Source organism: Protopterus annectens, chromosome 7.part0, assembly GCF_019279795.1.
Source record: "Protopterus annectens isolate FY-2018-M chromosome 7.part0, PAN1.0, whole genome shotgun sequence".
NCBI classification, from domain to species: Eukaryota; Metazoa; Chordata; order Ceratodontiformes; family Protopteridae; genus Protopterus; species Protopterus annectens.
In genome coordinates, this window is record NC_056739.1 from 1,757,482,305 (window position 1) to 1,757,495,396 (window position 13,092).

Here is a 13,092-nt window from a genome sequence, read left to right on the forward strand (position 1 = left end):
ATGATGGTGACAGGTCACAGTTTCAGAGATGTACAGAGATACTGCTGCACATACATTTCTATGACATCTAGTACATCTGCACAATTATCTTTGTAAATCATCATGACACTGACACGACTGACGTGTTTGTGTCACACACGTAACACCCGTTATGCATTGGATATCATCACCATATATGTGTGTCACCTCATTACAGTGTTCATACTCCATGTGAATGTTGTCTTGATGTGGGCATGTCTATTTGACTGCACTGGTGTTCTTACCTATCTGCACATGCCTGGATGTGTCCACGGTAATACTGTTGACCTTGATGCTGTGTATATGTAACATATCAACACAGACACAGCCTTAATGGACTTGAGCAGTGACAATGCACACATACACATGGAAACCTGTACATGCATGTGTTTTGCCATATACATCTACACAGCACTGTACAGCTGTTCAACATCCTGCCACTGATCGCCGGTGTTGCACATGTGATAGACATGGGACAATGGCTAGTCGGACGTCATTCGCAGGGATAGTTATCAACCATAACATGTACAGGCAAGGTTTCCTAGCTGTAACAGACAGCTATTATGCCACCGCTAGGTGCATCAGGCCACATTACTGATCCAGACAGTTGATACTACATCTACCATGCGGCCATCACACCATGTATGACTGGGATGACATGTGCAGCTTTGATGGACAGGGTTGCATGGTTTGGTGGAAGTATGTCATATGTATAGCACAGGGATCTGTCCAGCATGTGGCGATCCTAGTATTAGGACGGTGGATGTCCATGATGTATGTCTTACAGATCAGGATATAGACATGTAGCATGTCCATCATCATGGTGTAGCAGATGTCTTTATGCAAGGTAGACAGCATGCTGCATAGTGGAGGTAAGGATTGTGAAGGCTGGTATCACCCATCCACGCATGGCCATTACCCGTTAAAGGTGATATGTGATCCAATATTGGTCACCCCAGTGCTGTATATGCCTGTCCAATGATTTCTGTGCTCATGGATGGCACCCTGTCATGACATGAGTACCTCTTATGACTACCTAAGGGGCCTGGAGACATCACCAAGTCAGGGAGGTGTACTGCACAGCACCATCCCTTACACAGTGTCCATAATGTTGACCATAGCCTAGGTGGTAGTTAATGGGTACAGGGATGTTCACCTAGTGATGACAATGCTGATATCATCCATCAGAATGTGCACATATGTCACACACCTCACCCACACAGCCCATTCTGTATGTTGTTCACAACATTGACACAGCTATTCCTCATAGGTCATGGCCATTCACATCCTTACATACACAGATGCCTAACATTTGTCTGTGTGGTATGGGCTACAATGAGGGTGGAGTACAACACATTAACCCTGTTCTACTGTAGCTGGCACTGGTGTGATATGCACATGTCACTCTGGCACCTTTTGTAGTTGTGAGTCTGTCAACAGGCCACTAGTAGAACACTCCTGTGACATACAAAGGTATTTGTAATCAAACATCCGTACTGTCTTCTACATCTGTACTGCTAACATCTACAGTGATAATGGTTCATGGACATGCACACCATACTCAGCAGGGTTATAGTGCGGTGCCACCCATTATGACTGTCGTCACCACTTGTGGGTTGATATTATCCAACACCCTATCTGTATTGTATGGTCATGCTAGGCACTTGTTCAGAACTTGTGAACATGTCATGAGCTACTGAGTAATATAGCACCCATTCCACACCATTTCCCACAGGTACACTGGCTGTCCTAAAATTTCCAGCTTGCTTATGGTACAACAGCTGTTGTACACACGTAACTCACATATCCTGTGAGACATGGTTGTATATACAGGCATGTCCAACTGTCACGTACCAGTGCTATTGCCTGTCTATATGATGGATATGTCGTACATGTGGCAACAGAGCAATTGTCTCATGTACACATTCAATGCTCACCTTCAAACATACGACACTACAGCCTGTGGGGGATACAATTATGCAGCCCTGCTGGGGGTAATGCTGTCACCAACCCTGACTGCACCTGACAGTCATGTGGGGATGTGTAACATTTGCAACACACCCCACTCATCACATAGTCTCACATGATCTCCACCACAGGCCACACATACGAGGACAACTTGTGCAGTACCTCTCCATACTCTGTGTAGGCACCAGAGGCAGCCCCCATCACGGAACACAACATCACCATCTTATAGCCCACAGACTCATGTGCGCCCATCACATACAGCCAATAGGGTGTTATAACATACACAACACACCTGTCATAGGTGACTCTGCAGGTGGTCACACTGCAGTTCCACAAAGCAGGCTACACAAGGTGATAGTCGCTTACATCTTGCTGTCGGGTAACTGGTTCTGCAACATAACCTATGCACCCATGCCACACCTCACCAGGTATGATGTGACTGTCATTCTCCATGTTAGTGTGACTGCCCTGAGATGCCACTTCACAGACTACGTGTGCAGCGACATGCAATAGCTCACCAGTCTTGTAGCCCTGAAGGTGTGGGCCAAGCCCTGGAGAGCATTATGCATTCATCTGGACCCGATATCACTGTACAATGACTGACTGTGTCACTTCAACAGTTGCCTATGCTTGTGCTGTCATTCCACAGGCATCTGTCATCTGTCCGCTTTGACTGACATGATCAAACACAATGCTTTGGCACAGATGAGCTGCACCTGTCAGCCCTGGGAGTACAGATCACATGTAAGGCTCTTGCTGCTTCTATACTGCCTGTCTTGCACAGATTCCAATAACAGTCACTGGAAGAAAGGGTACTGGCAAGCAAGACATGGGGTCATGTGACACAATGCTTGCATCTTCCTTTGTGGCACACGCAGGCAAGGCACACCTTATAATGCACCACTCCAATATCTGTGCAGTGACTGGGACCTGCCTCTAGGCTCTGCAGAGCACACCTGCAATGACAGGTTATAGACAGACCATACCTTTCAGGCACATACCTGGACCGGCACACCCACAGCTGAGGTGTTCCCATATCCCACTATGTTGTACACACATCCTGGCTAGTTACTTAGCACGATGCATCAGAGGTGCTCCACGTGCAACTAACTGTGTCTGGAATCGCTATACACATTGTAACAAGCTACAGATTCAACAACATACCCCACGGTTACCAGACCTCAATTGTTGGTGTACTAGACAGTAGGGCTCAGACAGCTACTACTGATGTGTGACTGACACTACCCCACACTTCACTGGGAAAGCCACTCATGTACCAACACATCCATGAGTCATAACCTCCACTCAACTGGATCAACCCATACCCACCACCTACAAGACCAACATTAACCTTGACATGAACACTACCAACATGTGACTGGTGTTCCATTGGTGAATTCCGAACATATGCTAATCAACCTTGTTAGCCACATCTTGGCACCACACCCTTCGCGGCATACACAGTACATGAGTACTACAACACCTACTACAGATGTCTTATGACAGCGGTTGTTAATGTCATGACACCCGTGCAGATGGACAATGCACATACAAATGCTGAAACATACCCCAGTGCACTTCATTAGCACATACATGACTGCATGGATCATGCTATTCCACACAGAGCCATGATGGTACACACCAGACGCATCTCTGGTGGTCAAGTTCCATGGACATAATGTACAACAACAGGTGGAGGCTGTTGCACAGTGGTGTACAATCCCATGGGTGGGGTAGCTCACTGGTCAGCCTCAGTAGGGCCACGGGATCCCTCATCACATACTCCAAGACCAGCTACGTAAACATTACTGCGACACATTCCGGGGTGTACCACAAGGCATTATGGTGGTATGTCAGTAGTCAATGGCAATGCCCACATCTGATCTCACATACAACAGTCACTCAGGAACATTACAGACCCAGGTGATGTTGGCAACATGCTGGCGGATGGATTCAGTGCTAACATTACACCCTCCCACTCACTACAGGGCCACAATCCATGCAGAAACATTGCGGTGTCCCTACGGTCACACCTACACAGTACTAACCTGCACTCTATATGTCCTGGGACACTGGCCCCATGTCACCTTCCAAAGTCCCAGGCTGTGATGTCCACAAACCTCTGAACGACATATCTCCCCACTAGGCCACCATATTCAGTAATAGCCTTGTATTAGACATTGTGCCCCCTGAATGGTGCACAGCAACATTTATCACACTCCACACAGGTGGCACCACAATGCACGAGTGGGACTATAGTCCTACACACCTGACTGGACTGTTCTGCACGGCTATGGGGCACATCATCAAGGACGTCATTCACAGTGACATTGTTGGGCTCCGGTCCTTTGATGCCACCTGGGTTGGAATTGTTAGGGCCAGAGCATGGCCCCTACACCTGGTGGACTCCTTTCATACAGTTACCAGGATAGTTGATGATGGTATGGGAGTCCACACATCCTACATTGTCCTCTCATTGCCTTTCAGCACCGTTCTCCATTCTGGTATTGACAACATACACATCCACCTGCACATCGTACCCTATGTCTCAGGATGTTATGCAATGTGGCTCATGGAGAGGACACACACAATGAGGGTAGCATACCATAGTACCTACTGCATTTCAGTTACATTTGGCATATCACAGTCCTCAGCCATAGGACCCCTCATGTTCAGTACATGCTTCCCCTGAGGTACAGGCTAGCACAGAGGGACTTTCCCTGCCTAGCTTTACAAACCCCTGCATACAAAGTGCCATGATTGATCCACCAGCTGATACTGACTCCATCCATACGGGTGTCACTGTAACAGATACCTGATATGAATATCATGACCTCAAGCTGCATGACACAAGGTGCATGAACATCACCTTTGCATTACACCATTCACCCACTGACTATCACATAGGTGGTAGTCCCCTACATACATGTCACATTGTACTTGTTTGTAGTACACACGTATGTCGCACCCACTCCTGTGGTTACCGTATTGCCACTGTGGCGTGGATATCCTTCTACATGGCCACACTTATCTGTACTGGGTGTGTAGCTGGTACATAGGCACCCATTGTACCTCTGAACTCAAGAATTCTACACACATTCAAGGGTACACCACCCCATTTAGGGTGTACCTTACACAACAGCTACAACTTTACATACCGCAACATTAACACGCCATGACGTTTATTGAGCTCCAACAGTTAAAGTATGCGGCTGAACTACAGACACCACGTCTGTACACATTTGCATACTACATACTCAGGGGTGACCTCTGCTGAACAGACAGGGCCCATGTCCACAACAATATTAATGGATATACTCCACATACGCGACATAAGCAAAAGCCACTGTGAGCGACATGCTCATGGATATGTGCACACATGCAACAATGAGTGGGATGTGCTTGAGGGTTACATTCCCAAACCGGACACTCACCATGCTTTGGAACATGAGTCCTATGTACATCACGCAGGGACACGCAGTAGCACTGTTCATGTGATACCTCCCTTGGTGGTTGGGAGACCCATGTACACCAGGGATCACTGCAGTGACTGTACTGTGCAGAGGTGCAGATAACACATGGCTCTACTGTTCACAGGACACTACCCTAGAGAGGTGCCACTGGTGTGAACACTGTAGTTGTGCTTACACATAGACTTGCCAGACTGCATAGTACCCCACTATGAACCTGTGAAGCTATTACATGTCCTTTGTGCATGGTTACTTGGTAGCCCTTCCATTTAGAATAGCTATCATGCTATTACAATGTCCCGTGCCTACAAGCCATATGTATCCTGTTATTGTACATGCCAATAGACGATACCTTTGGTATGCATGATATGCCTGTTATGCTGTGTAGAATATCTGACATATCTACCTACAATACTATACATTACATATATTTTACATAGTATCCGATAATGCAAAGCATACTTGCACAGCGGGACCACCTTAGACATGTCATTGTCATTATATGCCCATACACATGCCTACTGTGACAGTATATCAACATATACTATCCCCTGCACATACTTGTTGGATATACCCTACCACTGATGGCGGGTTGTATGGAATTGTTCTGTTTAAAGCCCTCATGTAGCATCCCTTGTGGTGTCTGTGACGTGTACCTTGTGGCCCACAAGGTACACATTGTAGCATCCCTTGTGGTGTCTGTGATGTGTACCTTGTGGCCCACTGCTGGATGCACAGTTTCTACAAGCTTAAGTATGCTCAGCAAGACATCACTACATAAATACCTTTTCCCACTTTATGCATTGCGGACACTTTTAATTAATGCAAACCAGGCTATACATACAGTAAATAATTAATGCAAAACATGCTATACATAAACTTACATACCGATTGTTCTACATACCTTGATATCATTATGGACTTTCGTCTCTATCTCTCTCACACTGCTTAAACAGGTATTTTGTATGAGCATACGGTTTGAATGTCTGGCAAGTCATCCTTATATGTGTCGATACCTGTAACATGTGGTTTCCTGCCACCAATTGGTGTTCTTGAGTGACTAATTACTTGCATATCAGCTGTGCAGCTACTCCATTCACCAATTATGCGGCAACAGTGGGGTATAATTGAATTCTCCACTTGGGCGTTGCCCATTTGCCCTACCTTCGGGGAGACGGCCTGTATTGTGTTTTGTTATGTGTAGTTGCAACTGCTATGCATAGAGACAAGTATACTTTGGATTCATGTCCCCCGTGGATTGTGTGTGACAGCTAGAGTATGTGGTTCAACATGTGGGTGTACCTGTCATCCCAACGTCTGATAACGGACTATTGCAAACAAAACCTCTAACTTCGCCGTTTGTTCCATTATACAACGGCTGCAATTTTGTATGGCGCCTTTAATTGTGTCTCTCAAAAGGTATGTTGATGGTTCTGCAGATGTAATTGACTGGATGGATGTCTGTGCTGTTATTACAGTCTGTATTGCTATAGTTTGTAGTGTGGGGGATGTTGGTGGGTGTACGTAGCATATACAGGTTTGTGGGGCTTGCATTTCTACATATTCCATATATATGTGTGTGTGGGCTCCGTCCCTAATTAAAGAGCTATCAGTTAGTAGACATGTTACGGGATTGTACATTAGGCCGTTGTTAATTGGTTTCTATATAGTATGCAGGTGAGGTTGATACTTTCATACCTCCGGAATTGCAGCGATATGTAAAGGGATATGTCTACATGACAGCTATCCCATGTATTTCTGTCCCAGATATTTGCAGTCATTGCGGTTGTGTTGATAACAGAACCTCTGTGCCATGGGTTGCCACCTTTTCATATGGCCATTGTTGGACACTTGCAGGACACACAGCAGTGTTTACAGGCCAACACATAGCCATGGTCAGTACACAGGATAGCACATACTTTTATCCTCAATACATACCTATTGTTGTGGGACTTTGGCTACTTATCATATTGCATGTAACATTTACGTTTCTTACATACAGGCATAACTATTTAATGCAACTATTACATTATATATGGGACATATTAATGTCCTACAATATCGGACATTTGCCCTTTGTAATGTTTTATGTCAGGACACACCTGCCCAGGGAGGGGCTGTCCCTCCTAATGTGGGACAGGTGGTAACCGTATGCCTACAGGTAGCTATACCCACACCTACCGTAATGATCTACCTCCGAGTTGGCACTAACAGACACATGATGCGGACACACACACACATTACAGTCACACAGAGACGCACACAGCACCCTCAACACACACATACACAGACTATGGCACTCACAAACACAGTTGAACACAGTACCTATGTGGACCGCAACACCGGCAGCGGTAACCAAATGTCAATTCATATCATCATACTATTACTCGCGGTTGTACTGTTCCAGTACTGTGTTCTTTCAGTCTTTCAGCCTCGTGGTTATGCATGTCCATATGTTACACATTCCATAGTTGGCGGTATCCGATTTATTTGTTCCTCCAAGGTGTTATGAATGTCGTTGACCTATTTATATATATTTGCAGATATCGCTGAATCCGTATATATCAATATATATCACTCTATCGCCCTTTCTATCTGTATTATATATATGTGTACATATATATATATATATATATATATATATATATATATATATATATAGATATATATATATATATATATCTGACGGGGAAAGTGACAGGCAAGCTACACCTTTCATTGTGTACTTGGTGTATACTGTTTCCTGGACTCTGCACGTTTGTGTCTGTACCTGTCATATTACACACCTGCCATAGGTTAGGGTTACCAGCTGTCCCACTCTGCGAGAGACAGTCCCTCTTTGGGCAGTTGTGCCCTGCAAAATATTTGTAAACATGGCAAATGTCCTGAGATTTTAGAACATACTTATTTCCTATAGTTTATGTAATAGTTGCATAAAACAGTTATTCTGTATCTGAACCACCTATATGTTATAGAAACAAAATAAGTAAGTAAACATTACAAGAATGAGCTTTTATCTAGGCAAAACAGTGAAGTTCTGATTTTCATATTGGCCGGGTGTATGTGTCGGCCTGCAGACATCTGACGTATGTCCCACATTGGTCATTTGAAGAGGTGGCAACCCTACCATAGGTACATCTTGGCTAGCAATAGTGCTAGTTGATTCTATACATGATTGCATGTTCTACACCTGGCAGTGGTCGTTTTACCCTTCAGAGCAGGTGCTATTAGTACAGCGGTGAATAATGCTGGTTTCACCTGTTCTGGACATCATTGATCGTGATCTGCGCGATATTCGGAGAAGCTTATCCCTGTTTCGTGCATATCCATATAGTCATATTTAAACATCGCTTACCAGCAGTGGGCAATGCATATTCCCGCTAACGTGTGCTAAACATGATCTGATGACCTGCATCCGACATGCATTACTTGTGCCTTCGGGAATACGTTGCATCCCTTGTAGGACGTGGGATGGGAACATGCACGACGGTCACTGCATTTAACACATGGCCATCTGGGATTTGTACACGTGTTATGTCATTTTGTACGTGGAGTATACTACGGCTGTTACTCCATACTGCACTCACATGGGTAACTCAGTTAGTTTACATATTGATGAGTCCAGTTAATGGTATGTCCATGTGATGTTTACTGGATGTGCTCCAGCATTGGGTATGTATATCACAGTGAGCCACACACGATACTGTGCTACACCTTCAAACAACCGTAGGTGGAGCATGCTGGGGTGACAAATACCTGTCATGGGTACACCCCATGCCTTGACACAACATCCATGATTATATTATGTGGAGCCCCTCATTAATGCAGCAGGGACTCTGTGCTGAGTGTGTGCAGAACAGTGCTTACACACATGTGCTCCCATGATTGCCTCTGCTCCTTTAAGCGACAGTTGGTTACTCAATGTTGTGGTGACAGCAGACACTGTTTACCCCGTTTGGTGTATGGCCTCTGACAATCGGCCGTGTACCTACCGATGTACCTGGGAACCTATACACACAGCACCACCATATGCTGATAGGCGCATGTACTGTTCAGGTGTTGACATTCCATGTTCCAATAGCTGTTGTGTGTATAATGTTTGAGGACTGCCTATGTAGGATTCACAAATTGGGCCACCTATACATTGCAATTTACAGGTGGCCGTGTTTGTGTGCCATCCATTTTACTGTGTGTGCAGGTGGAGAGGTGTGTCAGTCCATAGGGGCCTACACTGTCAGAGTATATGCTATACGTTCCCTCTTTGCCAAGGCATAGGCATATTGGGCACGCCTCTGTCTGCCTACTGGGGCTGGCACAGTGTGTTCATGGTCTGAATCCCTCTGTGCCTGTGATGGCCTTGACAATTGTGGTGGGCTATGAGGGCCTTCACCATTTTGTCCCTGCTGCAGCTGTTTCCGCAGGATCATATTATGTAGCATGGCACATACTATGACGATGTGGGCACACGTGCCTGGAGAGTGCTGCAAGGCTCCACCAGATGTGTCCAAGCACCGGAACCGTGATTTCAGCATCCCCAACACACGCTCTATGATGATTCTGGTTTGTGCATGTGCCTCATTATGGCATTCTTGCATGGGTGTGTGTGCATTTCTGATGGGCGTCATCATCCATGGCTCCAGTGCATAGCCAGCATCCCCCACAAGGTGGCCATGTGGGATGTCCCCCCTGACAAATACCTGATACAGCTGTGAGGCATGCCAGATATGGGAGTCATGGTAGCTTCCAGGGCTGCCAGCACACACATCCATGATAATGTCCTGGGCATTGCACACGACCTGGCAGTTGATGGAGTGGAATCCCTTGCAGTTTATGTAGTGCCTACCATGCTCACCGGGTGGTGACTTGATTTGTATGTGCATGCAGTCTATCGCACCCAGTACCTCCGGGTAGTGTGCCACACGGTGGAAGTGACACATATTGCTGGCCAACTCCTCCTGAGTTCGGGGGAAGTATATATGCTCATTGGCATGTGGTGACATGGCATCCAGGAACTGGTATAGTACCCTGGATGCTGATGCCTGTGAGATCCCCATTATATCTCCAGTTGGCCTTTGAAAGGTACCTATGGCTAGTATTCACATGCTTACACATACCTTCGTGTCCACTGGGATGGGTTTCCCTCTGTTGTTTCTGGTTCTCAGGCGTGGCCGGCACAGCTCCACTATTTGCTGTAAGATGTCCCTGTCCACCCTGTAATGCTCTACTATCTCCAGATCATGTAGCCCCTGGTAGGTTACCCTTGGTCTGAACACTCTTCTCCTCATCCAAGGCCTGCAGTGGTTGTCGGCATCATCCTCCACAGCACCGTCAGTCTCTAACACATGCTGATGAATCACAGCTATGGCAGCTCCCAACATGTACATTTTAAAAGTTCCCCGTGTGTTTACACCTATGGTGCAGTGTTTGGGAATACACAGGTGTGTGTAGGGTGCTTTCACACTTTATACTATTGTGCTGTGAATACCGATGATGTCATAGGGTGTGTATGTACGATCGTAACTACAGGGTATCTTGTGTGTTTTACTACCGGAACTACTATTGTGGTGCCTTTGGTGTTGAATTACATTTGGCTGCAGTGGATTACCTCTTGACCTTCCCTTTACATTTCTGCACGTTCCACCTACCATTTTCTGGCATGCATCCAGCAGCCTGCTTTCATTTGTACTTTCCTAGACCTGGCGTATCTTGTGTAATGTGTGCTATTGCCGGTCTACTGTCGGTTTGCTTTGCTCTGCTAAGACAGATCTCCTATCTTTGCAATCCAATGCCTCCCCTATTTTCTTTGCATTCCAATGCCTCCCCTATCCTGTTTTGCAGGTTTCTGCGAGCAGACTTGTCAGCTGCCGTCGATTGGCTGCTGTGAGTTGATTGGTGTTGATTGCTCATTAGTACTCCAATTACCCTACTTCGGTATCTCCTTCTTTTCTTCCCCTGACCTTCCTGTTTGTGCTATTGTTCGTGCCACATGCATCCGCTTACTGGGTTTTGGGCACGTTTTCATCCCTGTACACATGCGCATTTGGGCAGCATGTGTGCTCTCAGCTAAACGATTCTATACCTTCCTCCCCACCCCTGCCCTGCAGCTTTGCTTAGCAACGGCCAGGCCAGATTTGCATTGCTCCATTGTGCTTACTGCTATGGTAGCACACCCCTCTGCTGATGTCATGTATCTCCTCTGAGCCACTCCTCGGTGTTATAGTGCTGCGCCATATGGTGCAACCTTCATCTGGCAGGACATTTGCGATTCAGTATTATCTGCCTCATTTGCATGGCATTGACTACTAATTCATAGTTACCGCACCGGACATTGTTGCAGGCCCTTAGCAACCCTTGCACCTAGGTTGTGGTGTTCCATGCCTAACATTGTGTATTATGTTGTAAACCTGATTTGTATTACATTGCGATTTTATGACATTTTTATATAATTTCTTTATGTTCCAGTTTGCGCACACATGCCCTGTGGTTGTACTGTGCGTTACTGTGGACATGACATTAAATGTTGTTTTTTTAGGTGTTGTGCATCTTTTCTTATGCCATTGGCTGTGTATTTAGCCATTGGCATATGTTAACTTTGTAATACATGAGTCTGGTCTGCTTCAATAGCTTCGATGTTCTGTTTGGGAAAATGTAAACCGTGTTTTCTGGTTTACATTTCCGTGGGCTTACGCTACACCTGCACCACTTCATGAATCACTATCTGCCTTCATTTGCATGGTGCGACACTGCGCATGAGGTGATTAGCATACCTATGCCGAGGGCAGTGCAGTTCTGGCATATGCCAGTAGTGCACGTGGTATTGGATCTTATCTGAATTACTCGACGGTCATATTTGGCGGTATTCCGTGTACGCTATGCCTGTGCCTGGCGCAAGCTTCATGAATCCCGGGGAGACTGTTGATTAGTAACACAGATTTAATAAAGAGTGTATGGAATTAAAATTTGAAACAGGTTCAGAATATAATATTATAGTATAAAATACTTCTACATCACTGACACAGAAAGACAATGAAAAGAAAGAAGATAGACATTACTAGACTGTGCAGCACTATATTGAAAATCATCGGGACAAAAGCTATTGACATGTGAATATAATCACATGTGAATATATCATCTGGTAGCCCTGAGTGTAACACAAAGCTTACACCATGTAATATTTTGGGTCATTTAGCTTGTAAAAACTTGGGTATGGTGAAATACAGTCCTATTGTACAAGTGCAGAGCAACAGCAGACAGGAGCAATTGCAAAGCCATCTTGTTTGCTCTACAGAGCAATAGCAGTGATGTGCAGCTTGATGATGTCGATCTAGTTACAAGTTTAGGTCACATTCAGGAGAATGTCATGTTTATGTAAATCTAGAAGTTATGTCAATAATATATGGTCTAAGAAAAATGCTTCAAATTCTAAGGAGTAGAACAAAGTATAATCCAAAGAAGATGGACAGTCAGTATGCCATTCAGAAACAGGTAGAGTGAATAAATGTGTGACTTGTATAGTTGTTTTTGAGAAACAGGACAATATTTACATTTGTTTGTCTACAAAATATCAATAAAATGCCTTTAGAAAGCACATTAACCATTCTATATGACTGCATATGATTAAGTGGTCTGAACTTTG

General features: G+C 45.2%; 1 protein-coding gene across 3 annotated transcripts in view; it reads right to left on the reverse strand.

Moving 5' to 3' along the window:
• LOC122807226 (aminopeptidase Ey-like) overlaps positions 1-13,092 on the reverse strand; it is a 1,536,433-nt gene that overhangs the window by 1,502,243 nt on the left and 21,098 nt on the right. The gene's annotated exons all lie outside the window — the stretch shown is intronic.